At 36.2% G+C, this 20,243-nt stretch overlaps 1 protein-coding gene and 1 long non-coding RNA gene across 6 annotated transcripts in view; one reads left to right on the forward strand and one right to left on the reverse strand.

The window, feature by feature from the left end:
- LOC148679837 (uncharacterized) overlaps positions 1-18,538 on the reverse strand; it is a 22,199-nt gene extending 3,661 nt beyond the window's left edge. The window contains exon 1 of the long non-coding RNA XR_015945495.1: positions 17,084-18,538. This is a non-coding gene — a long non-coding RNA (uncharacterized LOC148679837). The remainder of the gene's footprint in view (positions 1-17,083) is intronic.
- Positions 1-20,243, forward strand: part of gatad2b (GATA zinc finger domain containing 2B) — a 90,534-nt gene that overhangs the window by 15,453 nt on the left and 54,838 nt on the right. The gene's annotated exons all lie outside the window — the stretch shown is intronic.

Raw genomic sequence — 20,243 nt, forward strand, 5'->3', positions numbered from 1 at the left:
GAAATTATGCCTTTTTTTGCACGACACTGATTCTTGAAGAATGTGTGTCAGTAGTTGTGTTTTTGATGTTTTGTTTTGTTCTTTTGGTTTTGGGATTTCTGTTGGTTGTCTATTTTTTTATTCTTTTCCCCCTCGTGGATCGTGTCTGGCCATCCCAATCGTCCAATAGATGAGTTTTTCAAGCTTCACGAATCTTGGCCGTCACGAGAGCGCCGGATTGTTGTTAATTTGCTCGACGTCTCTCAAGTGGGATTTCTCTGAAGATGAGGTGTGGACTGCATTAATTGCGGCAGGTCCAGGTATTGGCTCTGGTTGAAAAATTCAGAAGTATTGATTCAGACCAAGCTGTTTTCATCATTCCGCAATCTTACATTGTAGCGAGGCGGAAGCTGTGAGTGAATATGAAGCGCATAGACCCGTTTTATGATTACAGAGGGAGGTATAGACGGCGGGTCCCTAGATAGGTGGCTCTTGTAGCGCGGGGTTCTCCGGCTGTGCTTGTTTCTGGAGCTGTGTGACGGGTTGAGCTGATCGAAGGACTGCTGGAACACTTAATTCAGTGCAAGATGAAAGAGCAAGCGGAACCCATCTGACGCTTTTCTCTGCGGAACCATCTTAGTTTTCATGGCCTGGGGGCTAGTTTGTCTATTAAAGTTGATGGGCCTGACATTGTGTATGGCGTTGCATCATTTATTTAAGCTAAAGTAGTCTTCGAAATGTTTCTTTTATTTTGACTATGCAGTCATAAACATGCTTTTATTGCGGTGATATCCGACAACGGCAGTGTGCAGTTGCAACAAACCCTTAACAGGGCAGTTAAAAATTCAGATTCTGTCATCATTTGTTGTCTGATTCTTTTGTGATTTACTTTTATTTGCAGAACAGATATTTTTTACGCTTTGATCTCATTGACTTTAATTGATAACTAAAGAACTCTGTTCCACAGAAATTCATCTATTTTTCCAACCGCTTTCTCTTTAAATGAATGGTACTCTCAAAAATGAAGATTTCTTCTCCATTTTTCTCACAAGTCGTTTTAGTCTTTTTTAGAATTTCTTCTGTTGAGCACAAAATAAAAGCACAATGCAAAGTTTAACTCATTCACCTCCACAATAGAAACAAAAAGAAAATCCTATGGAAGTCAATGGCTGTTTTTTTCCGATTTGGAATAAGTGGAGGATGAGTAACAGATTACAGAATTTGAGTGAACTCTTTCTTTAAGGGTTTGTTTACAATTCATGCAGTAAAATTAAAGGAGGCGAGGCAATGGCACAGTAGGTAGTGCTGTCGCCTCACAGCAAGAAGGTCGCTGGTTCGAACCTCAGCTCAGTTGGCGTTTCTGTGTGGAGTTTGCATGTTCTCTCTGCCTTCGTGTGGGTTTCCTTCGGGTGCTCCGGTTTCCCCCACAGTCCAAAGACATGCGATACAGGTGAATTGGGTTGGCTAAATTGTCCGTAGTGTATGAGTGTGTGTGTGTGGATGTTTCCCAGAGATGGGTTGCAGCTGGAAGGGCATCCGCTGTGTAAAAACTTGCTGGATAAGTTGGCGGGACTTTCCAAGCATTTTCAAATGGTTTCATGAGCAGGTGTCATTTTATCATGACTAATAGCTATGTAATATATGTATTCTACATGCCAGGCCAGTAGTTGGCAGTGTGAATTCTGTAGAGTAAACCTTACACAAATTTGCACACACACACTCCTAAAATCTGATATTGTTGTGGTTGTCAAGCTCTCATGCATGCCTATGTCCTGAACACATCATATACTTTGGTGTAGCGCCTGGGATGGAAACTAGGGCTGCACAGTAGATTGTTTCAGCATCGATATCGCAATGTGATCATTCGCAATTGATTTTTTTTATCGTTCAGCCCTGTCGGGAACCTTTTTTCAACAAAGAGCCATTTCTAATTTAAGCAATTGGGGTATCACAAGAATGAATGAAGGACAATTTATCGAATTTCTTTCTTTGCGCCATCACCACTCATGAATGTTGTTCGAGTTTATGTGTGAGGTTTCAATAGAATTGTGAGTTGTTTGCCCTTTATTGGTGTTGAAATCCAAGTTTATCCACAGCGCCACACACGCGCATTGGTCAAAATGTCCTTTTATTGTTAACTAAGTTCTTAAATCATTTCGCTGTAAAATGACAATTAAAAGGAATTGCATTTTCAATAGGATACTGATTCTACTGATTCAATAAAATATCATTGAAGGGAGTTTGCTGGAGATCCACGTATTTTTGGTCAAAGAGCCATATATGGCTTGCGAGCTATAGGTTTCCCACCACTGGTGTAGTGTAACCGTTTTTCACAGAGTCAATGTTTTGTACATGTATAGTATAATGGTACTGTTTTCTGAAACTTGCTCTGAGGCAAACTTTCAGAGGTTTGTATTTCCAGGACCCGACAATGCTATTGGGTGCATACTTATGCACTGTTTTACACCAGTCTGTAGTATTAATTGTGTTAGTAGTGAATTCACACACAAAATGTATTCTAAAAATAAGAAGTACACTTGTAAATACCCGCATGATGCACTTATTTAACTATTATAAAGAAGAGTGGAAATGTTCACTTCACACACTCAACAGCCAGTGCTTTGCTCACATAGTGGAAGGGGCCGAGCTTTCGCGCACTGATGTTGGATTATTCATTTTGGATTGTGAAAGCAAACTTTAATGCTTTTATACTCATGGCAGGTATTATATGGTAGTTTGGTCATTTATTTCAATAATTTGGCAACCGTCAGACGTCATCTGGGAAATGGTATGAATTTCTGGCTAGTGAAAAAAAGTTAGCATTTCATTTAGGATGACATTAAATGCATATACTATGCTGTTAAGTGTGCAAGTGCATAAGTACATAGTGCATAAGTGGTATCAAGACATTTGTGCTGCCAATTACAGTACAAACCCCAGGAGAGGGCAAATTCTTCAGCAGGATAGCGCTCCTTCTCATACTTTAGCCTCCACATCAAAGTTCCTGAAAGCAAAGTCAAGGTGCTTCAGAATTGGCCAGCCCAGTCACCAGAAATGAACAATATTAAGCATCTCTGGGATAAGATGGAGGAGGCATTGAAGATGAATCCAAAGAATCTTGATGAACTCTGAAGTCCAGATGACTTTAATCAGTGATTTGAGTCATTGCAGAGATGTATGGATGCATTCATCCAAGCTCATGGGAGTCAGACACCGTATTCATTCTTTTTCCACTGCACCTTGACTTTAAATTCTATTCCGTATATTATTTCTGTTAAGTGACAAGACTTTTGTCTAAGCAAAGTCAGACCCTACTGTTCAAATTAAATTATTAAAAATCAAGGCATGATCATATTTTATTTTGGTAAAATTAGCATAATCTAGAGGCCTTTGCCTTTCATATACACCACGTCTGATACCAAATGATCAACTAGAAGTCAAGTTATTATTTACTGTTCCTAAATCTTGAATAGATGAGTCATGTATGTGTATTGCGTGAATATATTGCTATATTCGTTTTGTCCAATATCATGCAACAACACAACAGTAAAACAAACCAACGACGTTGCTACCTTTTGAGGAAATCTCCAAAAGCTGCCGTACCTGTGCTAGTTAACCTTGATGAGAATTACAGCTGACTCTCCGTACATGCGCAAGTGCAAGATTCAATTCCCATAATCCCTGCACAAATGCCTCTTTGTCTTATTACTGTGTTTAGCAGATTAACAAATTGAACCTTAGCACATATAAGCATCCTCTCCGTATCCCTCCATTCAGCCGCAGGCCTTTGATTCTCAGGTCATTTTGCCGGAATCACTGTGATCTTTCTTTAGCTGGGCTTGAGTGAACATGGAAATGTAGGTTTTCTTCAAGTTTTGCTGGTGCGTAGTGTTTAGTCCATCTCTCCAAGCCTATCTGCTTTTTCCAGAGCACCGCTTCCTTGGTGGAAATCATGTTTTCCCCAAGTGTATGTCTGTGTGCCCATTACTTTGAGCGTCAGAAGGGAGCCTCTGCAGATTTTATCTCAACTTGATAAAGCACTGGTCATGTCGGTGTGTGTGTGTGTGTAAAGGTAGTGAGTGCTGATTGTGAGCTATTTGTGTGTTTTTCATTTTCTTAATGTTTTGCATGTGATCGATTTGAATATGGCCGTTTTTTTTCTCTTTCTTTCAGTCGTCTGACTGTCCTCCTTGCCTCCTTCCCAAATCAACCCTCTTATAAAATCTTTTTGCTACCTCGCTTTCTCCAGATGGCTCACGTTCCTGCATTTTTCCTTTTTTTTTTCCCCTTTTTGTTTAAACAACGTTTGCCCCACCCTGTGGTCTGAAGTTCCGCAATGAGCCGTCTTGACAAGGTGCCAGCTTTTAGATTCAGCGTCTCGTAAGAAGTACATTTTCCTCTTACTGCCCCCTTTGGCCCCCTCCTTTTTGTCTTTTTTTTCTTTCTTTCTCTCTCTGTGTTCGTGTGACGTCCTGACCACTAACGGCTACATATTAAGAGATAATTCCATACCCTGAGGTTACAAACCGGCTTAGACTGGCTCTCTTGCATTTTGACTCCACTGGGTACCCTGGGTGAAAAAAAAAAGATATTGTAACTGCCTGTTTTGTTTTTGTTGTTGTGTATATGTGTGTTTGTGTGTTTGTTTGTGTGTGTGTGTGTGTGTGTGTGTGTGTGTGTGTGTGTGTGTGTGTGTGTGTGTGTGTGTGTGTGTGTGTTTGTTTGTGTTTTAAAGGAACAGGAGACTAATTCATACCGGGAATGACATCAGTTCAGTCGGCAATGCTTAAAACAAACATGTTCTGCATTTGTGCATGCTGCAGGGATTGCTCATACCCCTAAAAGCAAACACGAGCAGACAAACCATGCTGCACGACTTCTGTTCTGAAATCTCATTATTAGACAGAAGGGTCAAGAATGAAAAGGCTCTTTCAAGCATCAGAATTAAGTCAAACGCATGGAGTCGAACGTGAAAAGAATAATCCATTTTCACTTTATGTATGTAAAATGAGACCACAAAAACCAGTCGTAAATGTCAATTTTTGGAAATTGAGATTTGTACATCGTCTAAAAGCTGAGTAAATATGCTTCCAATTGATGTATGGTTTGTTAGGACAGGACAGTATTTGGAAGAGATGCAACTATGTGAAAATCTGGAGTCTGAGGGTTAAAAAAAAATCTAAATACTGAGAAAATCAGCTTTTAATGTCATCTAATTTAAGACATCTACACATTACTGATCAGGTTTGATATATGAACAGTTGGACGTTTCCGTCTTTATGGAATATGATCAATAACCTGCTATTCTAATGATTTTTGGCTCACAAAAAAAGTCATTTTAATACGATGTAGTTTTGGCAATTGCCAAAAAAATACCCTTGTTACAGGGCTGCACAATATATCGTTTAAGGATTCAAGTCTTATTGTCGGGAATAGTCTGGATTATAGTTAACCAGACACTGCAGTTAACAGCATAGTGGGGTAATTTCAAATGTTAACCTTAGAGTGAAAGTGTATTATTTGCTCGTGTTTTTAAGGCCTGTGACTGTAATCATTTGAAGCAAATTTAAGCCATTTGGGCACAATAAATTAAAGTTTGCAGCTGAAAGATTAATGGTAGATTATACAATTATTTACTCAAAATTATACAGTTATAATAATACTTTCAAAAAATGTGAGTTAAAGTGAGAGTTTACAGTGATTAGTTGACTTAAAATAATGAGTAAACCCTTTGATTTTAAAGTGATTAGTTGATTTTTATTTTTAAAAGGCGAAGCAAGCCATTTTAAAGCGATTAGTAGACTTTATTTTTAAATATGAATAAACCCATTAATTTTAAAGCAATTAGTTGACTACTTAAAATAATGAGTAAACTCATTAAGTTTGAAGCAATTAGTTGCTTTTATTTTTTAAAAAGGTGAAGGAACCCATTTTAAAGCGATTAGTTGCCTTAAAATAACGAGTAAACCCATTGATTTTTAAGTGAAGTCAACTAATCGCTTTAAAATCAATGGCTTCACTCATTTTAAGTAAAGTGATTAGTTGACTTTACTTAAAATAACGAATAAACCCATTGATTTTAAAGCGATTAGTAGACTTTATTTTTTAAACTGAATGAACCCATTGGTTTTAAAGCAAATATTTGACTTAAAATAATGAGTAAACTCTTTGATTTTAAAGCGAGTAGTTGACTTTACTTAAAATAAGGAATAGACATGTTCTTTTTAGAGTGTTTAGTTGACTTTACTTTAAAAAGTGATAAGCCCCTTGATTTTAAAGTGATTGGTTGACATTAGTTTCGAAAGAATTGGGTAAATCTGTTGATAATAAACAATTATTTGAGTATGATTAATATTTTTCTACAGTGATTACTTAATTTTTGTTTGTGAATACTGTTTGACTTCCCAGAAAATCATAAATCATTGTTTATTTGCACCTTTTCTGTGTATTTAAGTTTGCTCGTCATTTTTTTGTATTATATTTTATTCAGATACGCTCCTGTACAGAATCATCTCAATAATCCAAAATTATGAGTTCTTTACAAGCTATTCAAATCATCTGGTAAAATTGACAGTTTTTTTTCCTATAGTGCAGCAATACTTCTTACATAGGACTGGTTTTGTGGTCCAGGCTCAAAAATGTAGTTCAGTCACTCACACTTTATAATCTACTTTAAGAATTATCTGAATGACCAAATGTTGAAATAATATCTTCCTATTTAATCAGAGTTATTCAAAATGCTCTCTATGTATATGTGCAGTTGGTTTTGTACATTTTTGATGTCTTGTTTTTGACCCGTAGTTATCCACCTTCTTCTCAATAATCCTGTACTTCAGAATTTGGGGACATTCACTCTCCAGTTGTAAAGGTTTTGGTTGTACAGCGTTGACCTATGCTTGTTGTCAAAGGAGGAACGTTTACAAAGCCTAAATCTCTTTAGCTTTAAGGTTGGAAACAGAAATCCAGTTGTTTCCTTTACTTGCTAGGAATAGTTTTCAGACATTTACTGTAGGGGATCACAATAAAAGGCCACTAACGTGAGGGTCAATAATGAAGGCAGAGACCAGGGGTCCGTTCTTCGTACGTGGATTACTCAGTTAGCTGGATTTGGATATTGACGATTTGACACGATCCAGGATCGTTTCGTTCTTCAAAGCTGATCCGAGAGTTGTTGTCATAGCAACAGTTCTGCTAGGTCCTGATCGGGAGCAGGTTCAATTCATATAAACAGGATTAGATCGGCTCAGTTCAAGCAAAGATAATACAGAAAGTATGTTCCGAATTCTGATATTTTCTTACAGTAGTAGTTATATACACTTGGGAAAATGGTAAATATTTTTAACTATATATATAAAGTTATATTTATTAATAAAATAAATATACATATTGATAAAACTTGTGCAATCTACACCCCTCGAAATGAAAGTACAAAGACTGCCACCTGGTGGTGCAAAGAGAAAACTAATTGATATGAACTTTTTAGATCGCTTTAGTACAAATTGTGTATAATAGAAATGCGCAATATGTGACTTTTTAAAAAGCATTAATACATTTATGCAGTCATAAACATGTTTTGACTGTTAATGCGCCAGTGATTTGATGCTTCACAAAAGTTGCAGACGCCTTTACCAATATCAAAATGCTTTTGTAAACAACCAGTTATTCTTTACACCGATTAAAAAAACGGCTACTATGATAAAGAAAAACTTTTCTAAATGTAGAACTAAATACATTGATTTGCATTGAAATACATGATGAATACACTTGACGCATGAAAGTGGAAAGCCTGCAGCTCACAACAAATGTGTAAAGTTATTGGGTATTATATTTAACAAGCCGTTTACTGCTAATTTGATGTAATTTTGCTCACATGGATAATTGAATATTAATCAGATTATGTCATTACGCTGCTGTGCCGTCAGCCAATCATGGCTTGGCAATCATGGATCATGATTTCGAGGATCGATAGATCTGTCCTTCACAACACACGCAGCGATCTCAGATCAGTTTATCCAGACATTCTAATCTGATTCACGAACTTGTTTGAAGAACCAAATTAGCGAGAGATCAGTTATCAAGATTAAAAGATCCAGGATCTGCCAAATCATCTTAGATCTGTTTAGCAAGGTACGAAGAACGGACCCAAGGACAACACTTTGAATTTACGTGTAATAACAATTGAATGACACAAAGAGAAAGCACTGAACAAGTGAAATGTATTTATTACTTTATATAAAAGGCTTTTTTGGTGATGGCAGCTTAAAGACGCCTCTCATATGGAGAATGAAATCACATGCATTGCTCAGGTGTGAGTTTTTCACAGACTTCAACAGATTGTTAAAATCTTGATTGGTTCTTTGGGTCTCGTCTATCAAATCTGTGCTTTTTGTATTTTATGTTGGATTCAGGTCAGGTGATTGGCTGGGCCATTCAACAGCTTGATTTTCTTTCTCTGAAAGCATATGAGTTTCCTTGGCTGCGTTTTGAATCATTGTCTTGCTGAAATGTCCACCCCGGTGTCATCTTCATCATCCTGCTAATGTTCATGTTGGACTAAAGCAGCTGATATTCATTTTCAGTGAGGAAGGACAGAGGCTTGCTAAATACCCACTGAGAGATTTCAGCTGCTGTCTGGGCTTTCACTGCCTTTCAACACCTCCCTTTCTTCATGTGTTTAATACGTTTCTCGTATTTCATTTAAATTTATCACACACAACTTCATTTGTAAACTATAATTGGATTTGTTTAATTTGCATATATTGATTTCTTTGGTGGTTATTAACATCTGGAGAAAACTTCAAGTCAGTGGCACTTTTAGAAATACATTTTCTGAGAAAATTGGTGATGTTCAATACTTATTTTCATTGCTTTATTCTAAACTTAATATAGTACCTAAATACCTTTATTTCAGATCAATATTTTACTTACATACCTTGAGACATAATCACTAAGTGACAACTAGTCATGCACTTCTATAGATGAATTTATCCTGACTGACTTGAAAACAAGAAGCATAAATTTCTTGCTCGTACTGGTCCTGTAAATATTGTTATTATATTGCACGGTCTTTCAAATTTTCATTCAGCCGCTCAGGAGTATCAGAGCTATTCATCTTCATGCTTTTTTTTTTTTGGATAGAAATATCCACGTTTCTTCCCTTTGTGTATTTTTTTTTTCTCTTCTGGCATGAGTATTAGATTGTGTTCCTCCTTAACCTTGAAGTCTGTCTGTATCTTGTATAAATAGGTCTGTAGCTTTATTCAGATCCTCTCCGTTCGTCTACAGTCGCTGCTTCAGTTACTAAATCCTCCTATTGAGGGTTTTTCCTCATCCCTCGGTGTAGTTTAGAAGTGGAAGACCAGAAACGAAAACCTGGCCTTTCGTGGTCAGCTGGCTTTAGGGGATGACTTGGGGTTCACGATATTGGAAAATCTAACATTGCGAGATTTTGTTTTACTGTTGAATATATTGCGATTTGAAAATATTTACACCAGATGGTTTGAATATAGCTCTATTTGGAAATATTTCATTAATTTAGATTGACTGGAATGGTCAAGTCCTTTTCTATGCAGTGGATCTGCATAAATTGCACATGTGCCTCAGATTTATGCATGTTAATAAGTTCATGCTTAATCACACATTGATAAGGTGTATCGATTCAAAGGATTTTCGACAGTTTATTGATTTGTCAATTAATCATTGGGATCCAAGGCAGGCCTCCAGATTGCAAATAAATTTAATTTCTGTCTGTGTGACTGATTTTTGTTAGAGGTCACATTGGTGTCACTGCTGATTATACAAATTGATAGTAGCTATTCTGTTGGGTATTAGACTAAAAGTCTATAGGTTTTGATTTCTCAAATAACAAATATCATAGAAAACAAAGTTAGGCTACTTTTTTTACTGTTGAGGTTGTAATAGTTGTACATAAAGCAAACCTGTAGTCAGGAGGGCTTCAGGTTGTTCAAAAGACCCACCCCTCTCTGACAAATGTCCAAAATTTGTCCCATACATGAACTCACTTGTCCTGTTTTTACTGCTGTGCCATCATAAATTATGAATATAACCTATTGAAAAAGGCTGTGGAATCCTTTGTTGGCTGTTGATTTGATGGGACTTCAGCTAATCAGTATTGTTCAATGCAAATAGTTATTTTTCATGAGTTCAACATCCAGCTGTGCAAGAAAACATACAATCTAACTTAAATGACAATAGACTTTGTTTTTAATTCTAAACTTTAACAGATTCCCTTTTTTTTTTATAAAATATCAATATAAAAGTTTTTAAATAAAAAAAAATGTATCTATTTCCTTATTTTAAATGTTTAGGAAATATTTTAAGCTAATCTCGCTAAAAATAGTGCTTAAAATGTCATTAAAAGCAGCATTTAAATCTTATAATTAAATGCAAAATGAAGCAAATAACTCTAAGAAATCTATTTTTTGGGAAAAATAAATTTTCACCGGACTGCCTACGGACCTGTAAAGTTCTATAAATTAAAAAAAATGGGGCTGCGCAATATTGGAAAAATCTGACATTGCAATATTTAGTTTTTCTGCAATATATATATTGTGATATGAATACAATCTCACCAGATGGCTCTGTTTGGAAAGAAATCATTCATGTAGATTGATTGAGGTGATATTGCAATGGTGTGAATCATATATGAAAATAATAAACAAATTGCAAGCTAAAATTATTACAATAGAGCACCGAAAAAGAGTAAAGTATACAGTGCTTCATGCCTTTTAAAGTACAGAAATCTTATAATGAAGTAAAATAACACTGGATTGTCTTTATTGTAGTAATTCAGTATTCAGTAATTCAATTATTCCTCATTAAAGGTATGTGCCTGAATGCTGTAAACTCTCCTGAAATGTTTTTAAAACACATGCAAATGATAAGGTTTCACTCTGTTATGGTTTTACTTTGCAATGACCCCATAAATCTCATGTATTCTCAACTGCTGTGCTGATCAACTATAGTCCTAATTTAACATTGCAGATTAGAGGTGACTATTTTGGACACACATTGCAATATTGACAGCCCTAATAGAAAACGTTACAATTTATACAAATGTTGCTGTTTGTTAGTGACAATAACCCATCATGCTCTCATACTGTTACCTTTAACTACTGTCAAATGTGTATTTCTAAGAGACAAACTTGCATTATTAATATACTATTATGTGTGCAGTGCCACACTGTAAAACCCAAAGAGTTAAGGTAACTCAAACCATTTGAGGAAACCGATTTTAACAAAACCATTTAAGGTTAAAAAATTAATCCTAATGAGTACTGTGACCTTAATCCATTTGAGTAAATGAAGCTATCTGAGCACAGTAAAACCCTATAAATGAAGAGAACTCCAACTGAGTACTGTAAAACCCAATAAGTTAAGGCAACTCAAACCCTACAAACCATTAGAGTAAAAAAAAAAGCGAATCTATAGGAGTACTGTGAACTTACTCCATTTAAGTTGAACTAATGAGGTATTTAATTAACTAAATTAGAGTTCAAAACAACTCTTTTCAAATGAGTAGAATTAACTTTCAGTCAATTTTGAGTTACACTTATTTGATAAAGTTGACTGTTGGGCTTTACAGTGCAAATTGTAGCATCAGTGCTCTCAAATGTTGTCAAATGTCTATTTTTGCCCGGCATTTCTTAATCATAGTTCAACATTTACTAATACAGTATTAAAATCTAAATTCACTGTTAATATCGTCCTGATTTCTCCACAAATGGCATAGAAATGAAAGTTGGCCTACTTTTATTTACTGATAGGGTTGTAATAGTTGTACATGATGATCTTCTAATGTAGAAAACCTTACCAATTTTGTGAAATAATAAATATATTTTTTATGAATATATAATGATCATTCTCACACTCTTAACTTTAACTGCTGTCAAATGTGTATTTCTAAGAGACAAACTTGTAATCTTAATACTACGTGTTCAGTGCAAATGTTAAATGTAAATATTTGCTCAGCATTTCTAAATCATAGTTCAACATTTACTAATGTAATATTAAAATCTAAATTCACTGTTAATATCGTCCTGATTCCTCTTAACAAATCTCATAGAAGACAAAGTTTGCCTTCTTTTGTTTACTGATGGGGGTTGTAATAGTTGTACATGAAGATCTACTAATGTAGAAAACCTTACAGCAGGGGTGTCCAATCTTGGTCCTGGATGGCTGGTGTTCTGCAGTTTAACTCCAACTTACTTCAACACACCTGCCTGAAAGTTTCTAGTATACCTAGAAAGAGCTTGATTAGCTGGTTCAGGTGTGTTTAATTGGAGTTGGAACTAAATTATGTAGGACACCGGCCCTGCAGGAGTGATTTTGGACACTCCTGCCTTACACATTTAGTCAAATAATGAATATATAACCGATCATTTTCTACTTTAACTGCTGTCAAATGTGTATTTCTAAGAGACAAACTTGTAATAGTAATATAATATTATGTGTGCAGTGCTAAATTTGTAGCATCAGTGCACTCGAATGTAAATATTTGCTCAGCATTTCTTAATCATAGTTCAACATTTACTAATACTGTATTAAAATCTAAATTCATTGTTAATATCGTCCTGATTCCTCATAACAAATGTCATAGAAAACAAAGTTTGCCTACGTTTTTTTTTGTTTGTTTTTACTTTTGAAGTTGTAAGGCAAGGCAAGTTTATTTATATAGCACATTTCATACACAATGGCAATTCAAAGTGCTTTACATAAACGAATAAAAGAAACAAGTAAAATATAAATAAAAACAAATAATAAAAATGCGTAAAAAACAAAACATAAAAACAGGTAAAATGTGATGTAAAAGAATGAAGAAGAAGAGAAAAACATGATAGTGCAATCTGTCGGACGCAGCACAGTGCTCATTCTGTAAAGGCACAGCTAAACAGATGTGTTTTCAGTCTTGATTTGAATGTGCCTAATGTTGGAGCACATCTGATCATTTCTGGAAGCTGATTCCAGCAGCGGGGGGCGTAGTGGCTAAAAGCCGATTCACCCTGCTTTGACTGAACTCTTGGAACTTCTAGTTTATATGATCCTAATGATCTGAGTGATCTGTTAGGTTTGTATTCAGTGAGCATATCTGTGATGTATTTAGGTCCTAGGCCATTTAGTGATTTATAGACCAGTAATAATACTTTAAAATCTATTCTGAATGTAACTGGCAGCCAGTGTAAAGACCTGAGGACAGGTGTGATGTGCTCTGATTTCCTGGTTCTGGTTAGAATTCTGGCTGCAGCATTCTGGATGAGCTGTAACTGTCTGACTGTCTTTTTAGGAAGACCAGTGAGGAGTCCATTACAGTAATCCACCCTGCTGCTGATAAAAGCATGAACAAGTTTTTCTAAATCTTCACTAGAAACAAAGCATCTGATTCTTGCTATGTTTTTGAGATGATAGTATGCTGATTTACTGACTGCTTTGACATGACTGTTGAAACTCAGATCTGACTCAAGAGTCACACCAAGATTCTTGACCTTATTTTTTGTCGTTTGACCTTTAGTGCCTTGTAATACAAGAAGATCTACTAATAGTAGTAGAGAGCCTTGCAAATTCTGTCAAATAATGAATATAATGATCATTCTCTACTTTAACTGTTGTCAAATGTGTATTTCTAAGAGACAAATGTGTAATATTAATATAATATTGTGTGCAGTGGCAATTTTGTGGCACCAGTACTCAAATGTAAATATTTGCTCAGCATTTCTTAATTATAGTTTGACATTTACTAATGCAACATTAAAATTTAAAGTTCACTGTGAATATTGTCCTGATTCCTCATAACAAATATCAGTGAAGACAAAGTTAGCCTACTTGTTTTTTTTTACTTTTGAGATTGTAATAGTTGTACATGAAGATAGAAAACCTTACAGATTTAGGGAAATAATGAATGTATAAACCATCATGCACTCATACTCTTAACTTTCACTGCTGTCAAATGTGTATTTCTAAGAGACAAACTTGTAATATTACTAATATGTGTGCACTCAGTGCCACCAGTGCTCTGAAATGTTAGTCTGGAGCCCTGCAAGAAGAGATGATGATTTAGATCAAGCTTCAGTGTCATTCACAATTTCGTCCTGGTGTTCGCACCTCTGTGTGGTTTTGGTACCGGTGTACTAACTCAGGCCTCTGGTTAGCGCTGCAACTAATCGAAGAGGAAGCCTGGTTTGCGTTTCCTCACTGTAGGCCGTTGTAACCGCTGTTGCGTCTGCCACCTCCTTCGGTATCTTAAAGATCTTGTTGCTGTCTTTATTTGGTCTCTTTGTCTTCAGCCTCACTCCCCCACACACTTCCTCCCCTTTGCCCCCTGCTTCTGCCCCCACCCTCCTCCTGAACCGCCCCTCCCTCCCTCGGGCGACAGCAGAACAGGAATTGATTAGTGGCACGGCTTAAAAATAGAAGGGCCTGTTGTCATGGCAACGGCCACAATGAGCTGTTGTCTTGTTTAATGAAGACCGAGATTTTAAGTGTTGTGGCTGAACAGTACAGTGAGCGGGAGACGCCATTTCTGGCTAGGTGTGCGCAGACGTCAGGCGACTACTATTCTCGTCCACACACACACACACAAAAAAAGTGTGCGTCATATGGGTATGCAGATTTTGTGTGCGTACATGTGCTCCTCCGCATGTTGTGTGTGTGTGTGTGGCTTTCCAGGTATCACACTACTGGTCTGCTTTGTCGCAGTCTCATCCTGGCTGGTTTACCCTCAGGTACTCGCTGAATCTGCAGAGGTGCGTTAAGGTAAGGCATCAGATGCATCATGCGCTGGCAGCTCCAAAAAACATTATTGACTCAACCCACATACGTCCCGTATGCATCACGCCAACCAATTACAACCCTGTTGCCATGGGCGCCATCCGCCTAATTGGCCTCATTAGTGTCAGAAACTGGCCGTATGCAAATTTTGGTCATATTCCCAGCAGATCTCTCCTCTGAGTAACATACAGTAATAGTTAGCCATTGTGTAGGTCGTCGGTGAGGACAACGCTCCAATTAGTGAATTAACCATTAAGCTTAGATACTGTACTCGACTCAACCTCCCAGAAGTGCTTTTGAAATTCCTGTCAGCGTAGGACCGCGCGCGCACGACGTGCCATTTGATGACGGTATGCAAATACGGCTGTCCTGAAATTCCCCAGCAGCAACCTACATTCGTGACATCACCGCTCAGCTGACTTACAACATCTCAATTACGCTTGCATCACGTTGAGGCTGGATTGCGTGTGATGAGAGAAATGATTTATACTGATAAGTATGTCAACAATCTTCCTTTTTTTTTTAATTTGGGTTTTCATTTGCATCTTATGAATACGATTGTTGTGTGCTCTAGTGAGATTCCTTTGTATGCGAATTGCAGGATTTGGTGGTTTTGAGAAGGTCTGTAAGCTGAGGTGTCATTTCATTGTGTTTTTTCTCATTCATTCATTGTCCTTCGACTTAGTCCCATATTTGTTAGGGGTCACCACAGTGGAATGAACCGCCAGCTATTCCATCATTTGTTTTTACAGTGGATGCCTTCCCTCAGTACTAGGGGAAACCCTCACACACTCCGATTCATGCAAGCACTCATACATTATCGTTCAATTTTGTTTACCCAATTCAACTGAAGCACCTGGAGAAAACCCAGGCCAACACGGGGAGAACATGCAAACTCCACACAAAAATGCCAACTGACCCAGCCGGGAGTTGAACTATCGACCTTCTTGCTGTGAGGCGACAGTGCTATCCACTGAGCCACCTCACTTTATTTTTTTGGTTTTTATTGGCAAGGGTCCCCAAATTTTAGCTAAATTTAGAATTATTTATGTGTTTGTTGTTGTGAAGGAACTTATCGAGAAATTTTCTCAAAAATGTGTAAATTAATTGAGATTAATGCCTGTTTAAGTGTGGAAAATGGACAGTCTAGCGAACACACTTGAATTTAAACTCAATGATTTTTGCTGCTTATTCAGACTACTTATTTAGAATGAGTTGAATCAACACAATTCTGTGTTTTCTGAGTGTTTTTTGGGAAAACTTAATCGTTTTACAAACTTAAGTGGATAGAACTTTAAACAATTAAGTTAACCTAATCAGTTTGTTTCAGGACATCATGAAGTAATTGTGTGGGACCAGGAATTTTTTTTTTTTTTTTAATATAGTGTAGATGCTGTATGTTTCTGCTTAAAGTTTCTTGTTGTTGTAAATCATTACATTTTTGTCAGATTTAAAGGGAAGCTTTCCCACTCACTGGTTCTAAACCTGTTAATTTTTTCTTCTTCTGTTTAAAATATAGATTGTTGGAAAGCAGTAGCCATTGACTTCTAAGGTATTTTTTGTTGTAACTATCAGTGGGTACAGACGTCCAAACATTCTACAAAATATCTATATTTGTGTTAAAAAAATATTCAGTTTGCAAAACAAACCGGCAACTTATCCAGCATATGTTTTAGCAGCAGATGCTCTTCCAGCTGCAACCAATCACTGGGAAACACCCATAAACACTCATTTACTCAGTTGCATTGTACTTGTACATGTGTAATGACAATAAAATAGAATCTAATCTAATCTAAACACTCGTTTACACACACTATGAACAATTTAACTTAACCAATTCACCAATACCACAAATTAATTTTTTTGGAATTGTGGAGGAAACTGGAGCACCCGGAGTAAACCCACACCAACACTGGGAGAACATGCAAACTCCTAACAGCCGGGGCAACACCGCAAACTCCACAGCTGACCCTGCCGGGGCTCCAACCAGCTACTTTCTTGCTGTGAGGCGATTATTTTACCCACTGCGCCACCATGCTGCCCTTTTTATCATGGTTCATCATGTTTTAAGCATTAATCTGTAAAGGCAGGGTTCCACGCAATCCATTTATGTTGGGATGCGACGATTGACCAATTTTACTGTTAACCGCGTTTTAATTCATCATGGTTAATTGGTCGCAAAGACTTAACACTGTTTCTACACTAAACAAAACTAAAAGTTATGCCAACTGTGCACTAATTTAAAGTTCAGAGCTTGTACACTGAAGCTAATACACACACACACACACACACACACACACACACACACACACACACACACACACACACACACACACATGAGATTAACTATGGCTGAGGCTATTAACTAAGTGGTGTTCACATATCGCCTCTTTTTTACGGGTGCAATTTTGTTATTTCCAATGGAGGTGTGCAGCTTGCGCACATGTTCAGGCTTTCCAGGCGCATAGTTGAAAGAATGCCGCAAGTCACATGTCAAGAACAGAACAATCAGCTTTGCACTTTGTATTGAATATACACATTTCTACACCAAAGAGGAAAAAACAATACAAAATGAAAATATACCAAACAATTTTGTAATATAGTTGATCAAAAGTGCCTTTCTGACAGGGGTTTTGACTATATTCGTGAAATACGCAGCTTAGATTTGTCAACATGTAGCTTAGATTTGCATAAGACAAAAATTATTTTATTTGTTTATTTAAAAAAAATTTTTATTTATTCATTGATATGTCGTTTATTTTTAGTGTAAAATTATTACTTGTGTTTAATTGCCAAAAAATTTTTTTTTCTCTTAAAAATAAGTCCAAAAAGAGAAATGAACTTGTTTTTTTTATTATTATTTTTTGTGCTGTATTATTTAGTTACTGAGCAGCAATACATTTCATAAATTAATAAATATATACTAGTAGTGTTTTAAAATTATGCTTAATAATCATGATAATTCCTCACACTAAAATCATACAAACAAAAATCTATAATCGTTGCATCGTAACTCAAAACAGTTTTTGGTTTTGACAAATTTAAGTGGACTGACCATAAAACAATTATGTTGTCCCATCATATTTAAGAATTGTGTTGTTTCAGCTTATTTAAAAAAAAAAAGTAGTTTATACATATATTGTTTTTGATTGTAGTTATCTGCAATATCTCAACCATATATCTCTGGGACTCTCGCTGGTTATGATTTTTAGATCTGCTGTGATGCTCATCTCAGATCCTCACTGATACTCGTATCAGTCCATAGGATACTGCCCTCCGAGTTCTTATCACTTTATTGCTGTGTTGTACTTTAATTTCCCTGAGCTTCAGTTCTAATAATTAATGTCTATATTACAGTCTATCAGATTTTGCTGCATATGAAACTGCAGAGGAGGAAAACTGCACCCATTCAGCTGTAAGAAATGGTACATATACAGTTCACTGCGATCTTGTACAACAGTGCATTACGGCTACTGTTATCATGATAATTAGCACAGATAAACATTTGTCAACGTGCAAAGTTAAAGCTAAACTGAAAAACTATAACCCAACATGTAAAGTTTACCTAATTTCTTTTGCAAGCTGGTGCACTTGTGTGTTTAAAGTAAATTGTATGAATTATGTTGGCCAAGTTTTGTAAAAAGTAACATTTTTATGTATAGTCATTTAACGTTTACTATCAAATACTTTTTCCCAAATATGTAATTCTCTCTCTCTTTCTTTATAAATCCAAGGTGGCTGCATGTCCTTAAAGCAAAAAAAAAAAAAAATAAAAGCTCTTATTTTAAAAGGCCCTAATGTCTTGAAAAGATTTATTTTGGTAAATATTTTGGTCTTAAAATTTCTTCACTCTGGTGGACCCAATGACTGTTTGCAGTCACTGCACATACAGAATGTTGTATTTTTAATATTTATTTTCCCTGCTGTAGTTGTTTCATCATCAGGGAAGAACTGGTTGCAGGTCGAAACACAGGTGATGTGATGTTTAAAAAGAGCATGTGGACTCCCATTTCCTCATACACAGATCTGTTGTCCTTGTGTGGAAGAAATCTACCATGCGTGGAAACATAAGTGGTGCGCTCAGTTTATCTTGTCATAGAATTGATAAAAAGTAATGCTCCTGATTCGGGAATTTGACGCAATTTGACTCATTGTTTTGAAAATTGTGACTATATAACTACTTTCCTTTTCTTATTTGTTCATTTAGCTGGGGCCAGAGAAAATTTTGGCAGTGCAAGTAAAAATGTATAGAAAAAATCGTTAGCATTGAACCCTGACACACACAGTTGAAGTCAGAATTATTCGCCCCCTTTGAATTTGTTTTTCTTTTTTAAATATTTCCCAAATGATGTTGAACAGAGCAAGGAAATTTTCACAGTATGTCTGATCATATTTATTCTTCAGGAGAAAGTCTTATTTGTGTTATTACGGGTAAAATAAAAGCAGTTTTTAATAAAAATAAATAAATTTAAAAAACATTTTTAGGACAAAATTATTAGCCCCTTTAAGCTATATATATTTTTGATAATCTACAGAGCAAACCACTGTTATACAATAACTTGCCTAATTACCCTAACCTGCCTAGTTAGCCTAATTAACCCAGTTAAGCCTTTAAGTGTCACTTTAAGCTGTAAAGAAGTGTCTTGAAAAATATCTAGTCAAACATTATTTACTGTCATCATGACAAAATAAATAAATCAGTTTTTAGAAATGAGTTATTAAAACTGTTATGTTTAGAAATGTGCTAAAGAAATCTCTCTTAATCAAAAATTGGGGAAAAAATAAACAGGAGGCTAATAATTCAGGGGGGCTATTAAGTCTGACTTCAGCTGTGTTTAAATATATGAAGGCCTATTTACGATTGCTTTGGTGGTATTAAACTTCATACAAGTTGCTGTTAAAAAGGTATTAAGTCTTAAATCAGCTTGTTAAACTTTTGTAGACAGTGAAATCATTGCAAACCAACTATTTCTAATGTAGTATACTTAGTTTTAATATCTGTGAGCTTGAAATTGGGTGGCATGGTGGTTCAGAGGTTTGCACTGTTGCCTCATAGCAAAAGGGGCATCGGTTTGAATCACGGCTGGGTCAGTTGGCATTTCTGTGTGCAGTCCTGTGTTGGAGTGGGTTTCCTTCGGGTGTTCCGGTTTACCCCACAGTCCAAAAAACGTGCTGTGCAGGTGAATTGGGTAAAGATTGGTTGTAGTGTATGAGTCTGAATGAGGGAGTGTATGGGTGTTTGCCAGTACTGGGTTGCGGCTGGAAGGGCCTCAACCGAGTAAAACATATGCTGGAATAGTTGGCGGTTCATTCCGCGGATAAATAAGAGACTAAACTGAAGGAAAATTAATAAACGAGCTTGAATCAAGCTGACATTTTGTACATTTTAGTCATTTTTTAGATGCTTGTATCCAAAGCAACTTACAAGTGAGAGTATAAAGAAGTAAATAGAAGTTCTGTTTCTTTTTAGATATTTAATG

This window comes from Danio rerio, chromosome 19 (genome assembly GCF_052040795.2).
Source record: "Danio rerio strain M-AB ecotype USA chromosome 19, GRCz13ab, whole genome shotgun sequence".
Lineage (NCBI taxonomy): Eukaryota > Metazoa > Chordata > Actinopteri > Cypriniformes > Danionidae > Danio > Danio rerio.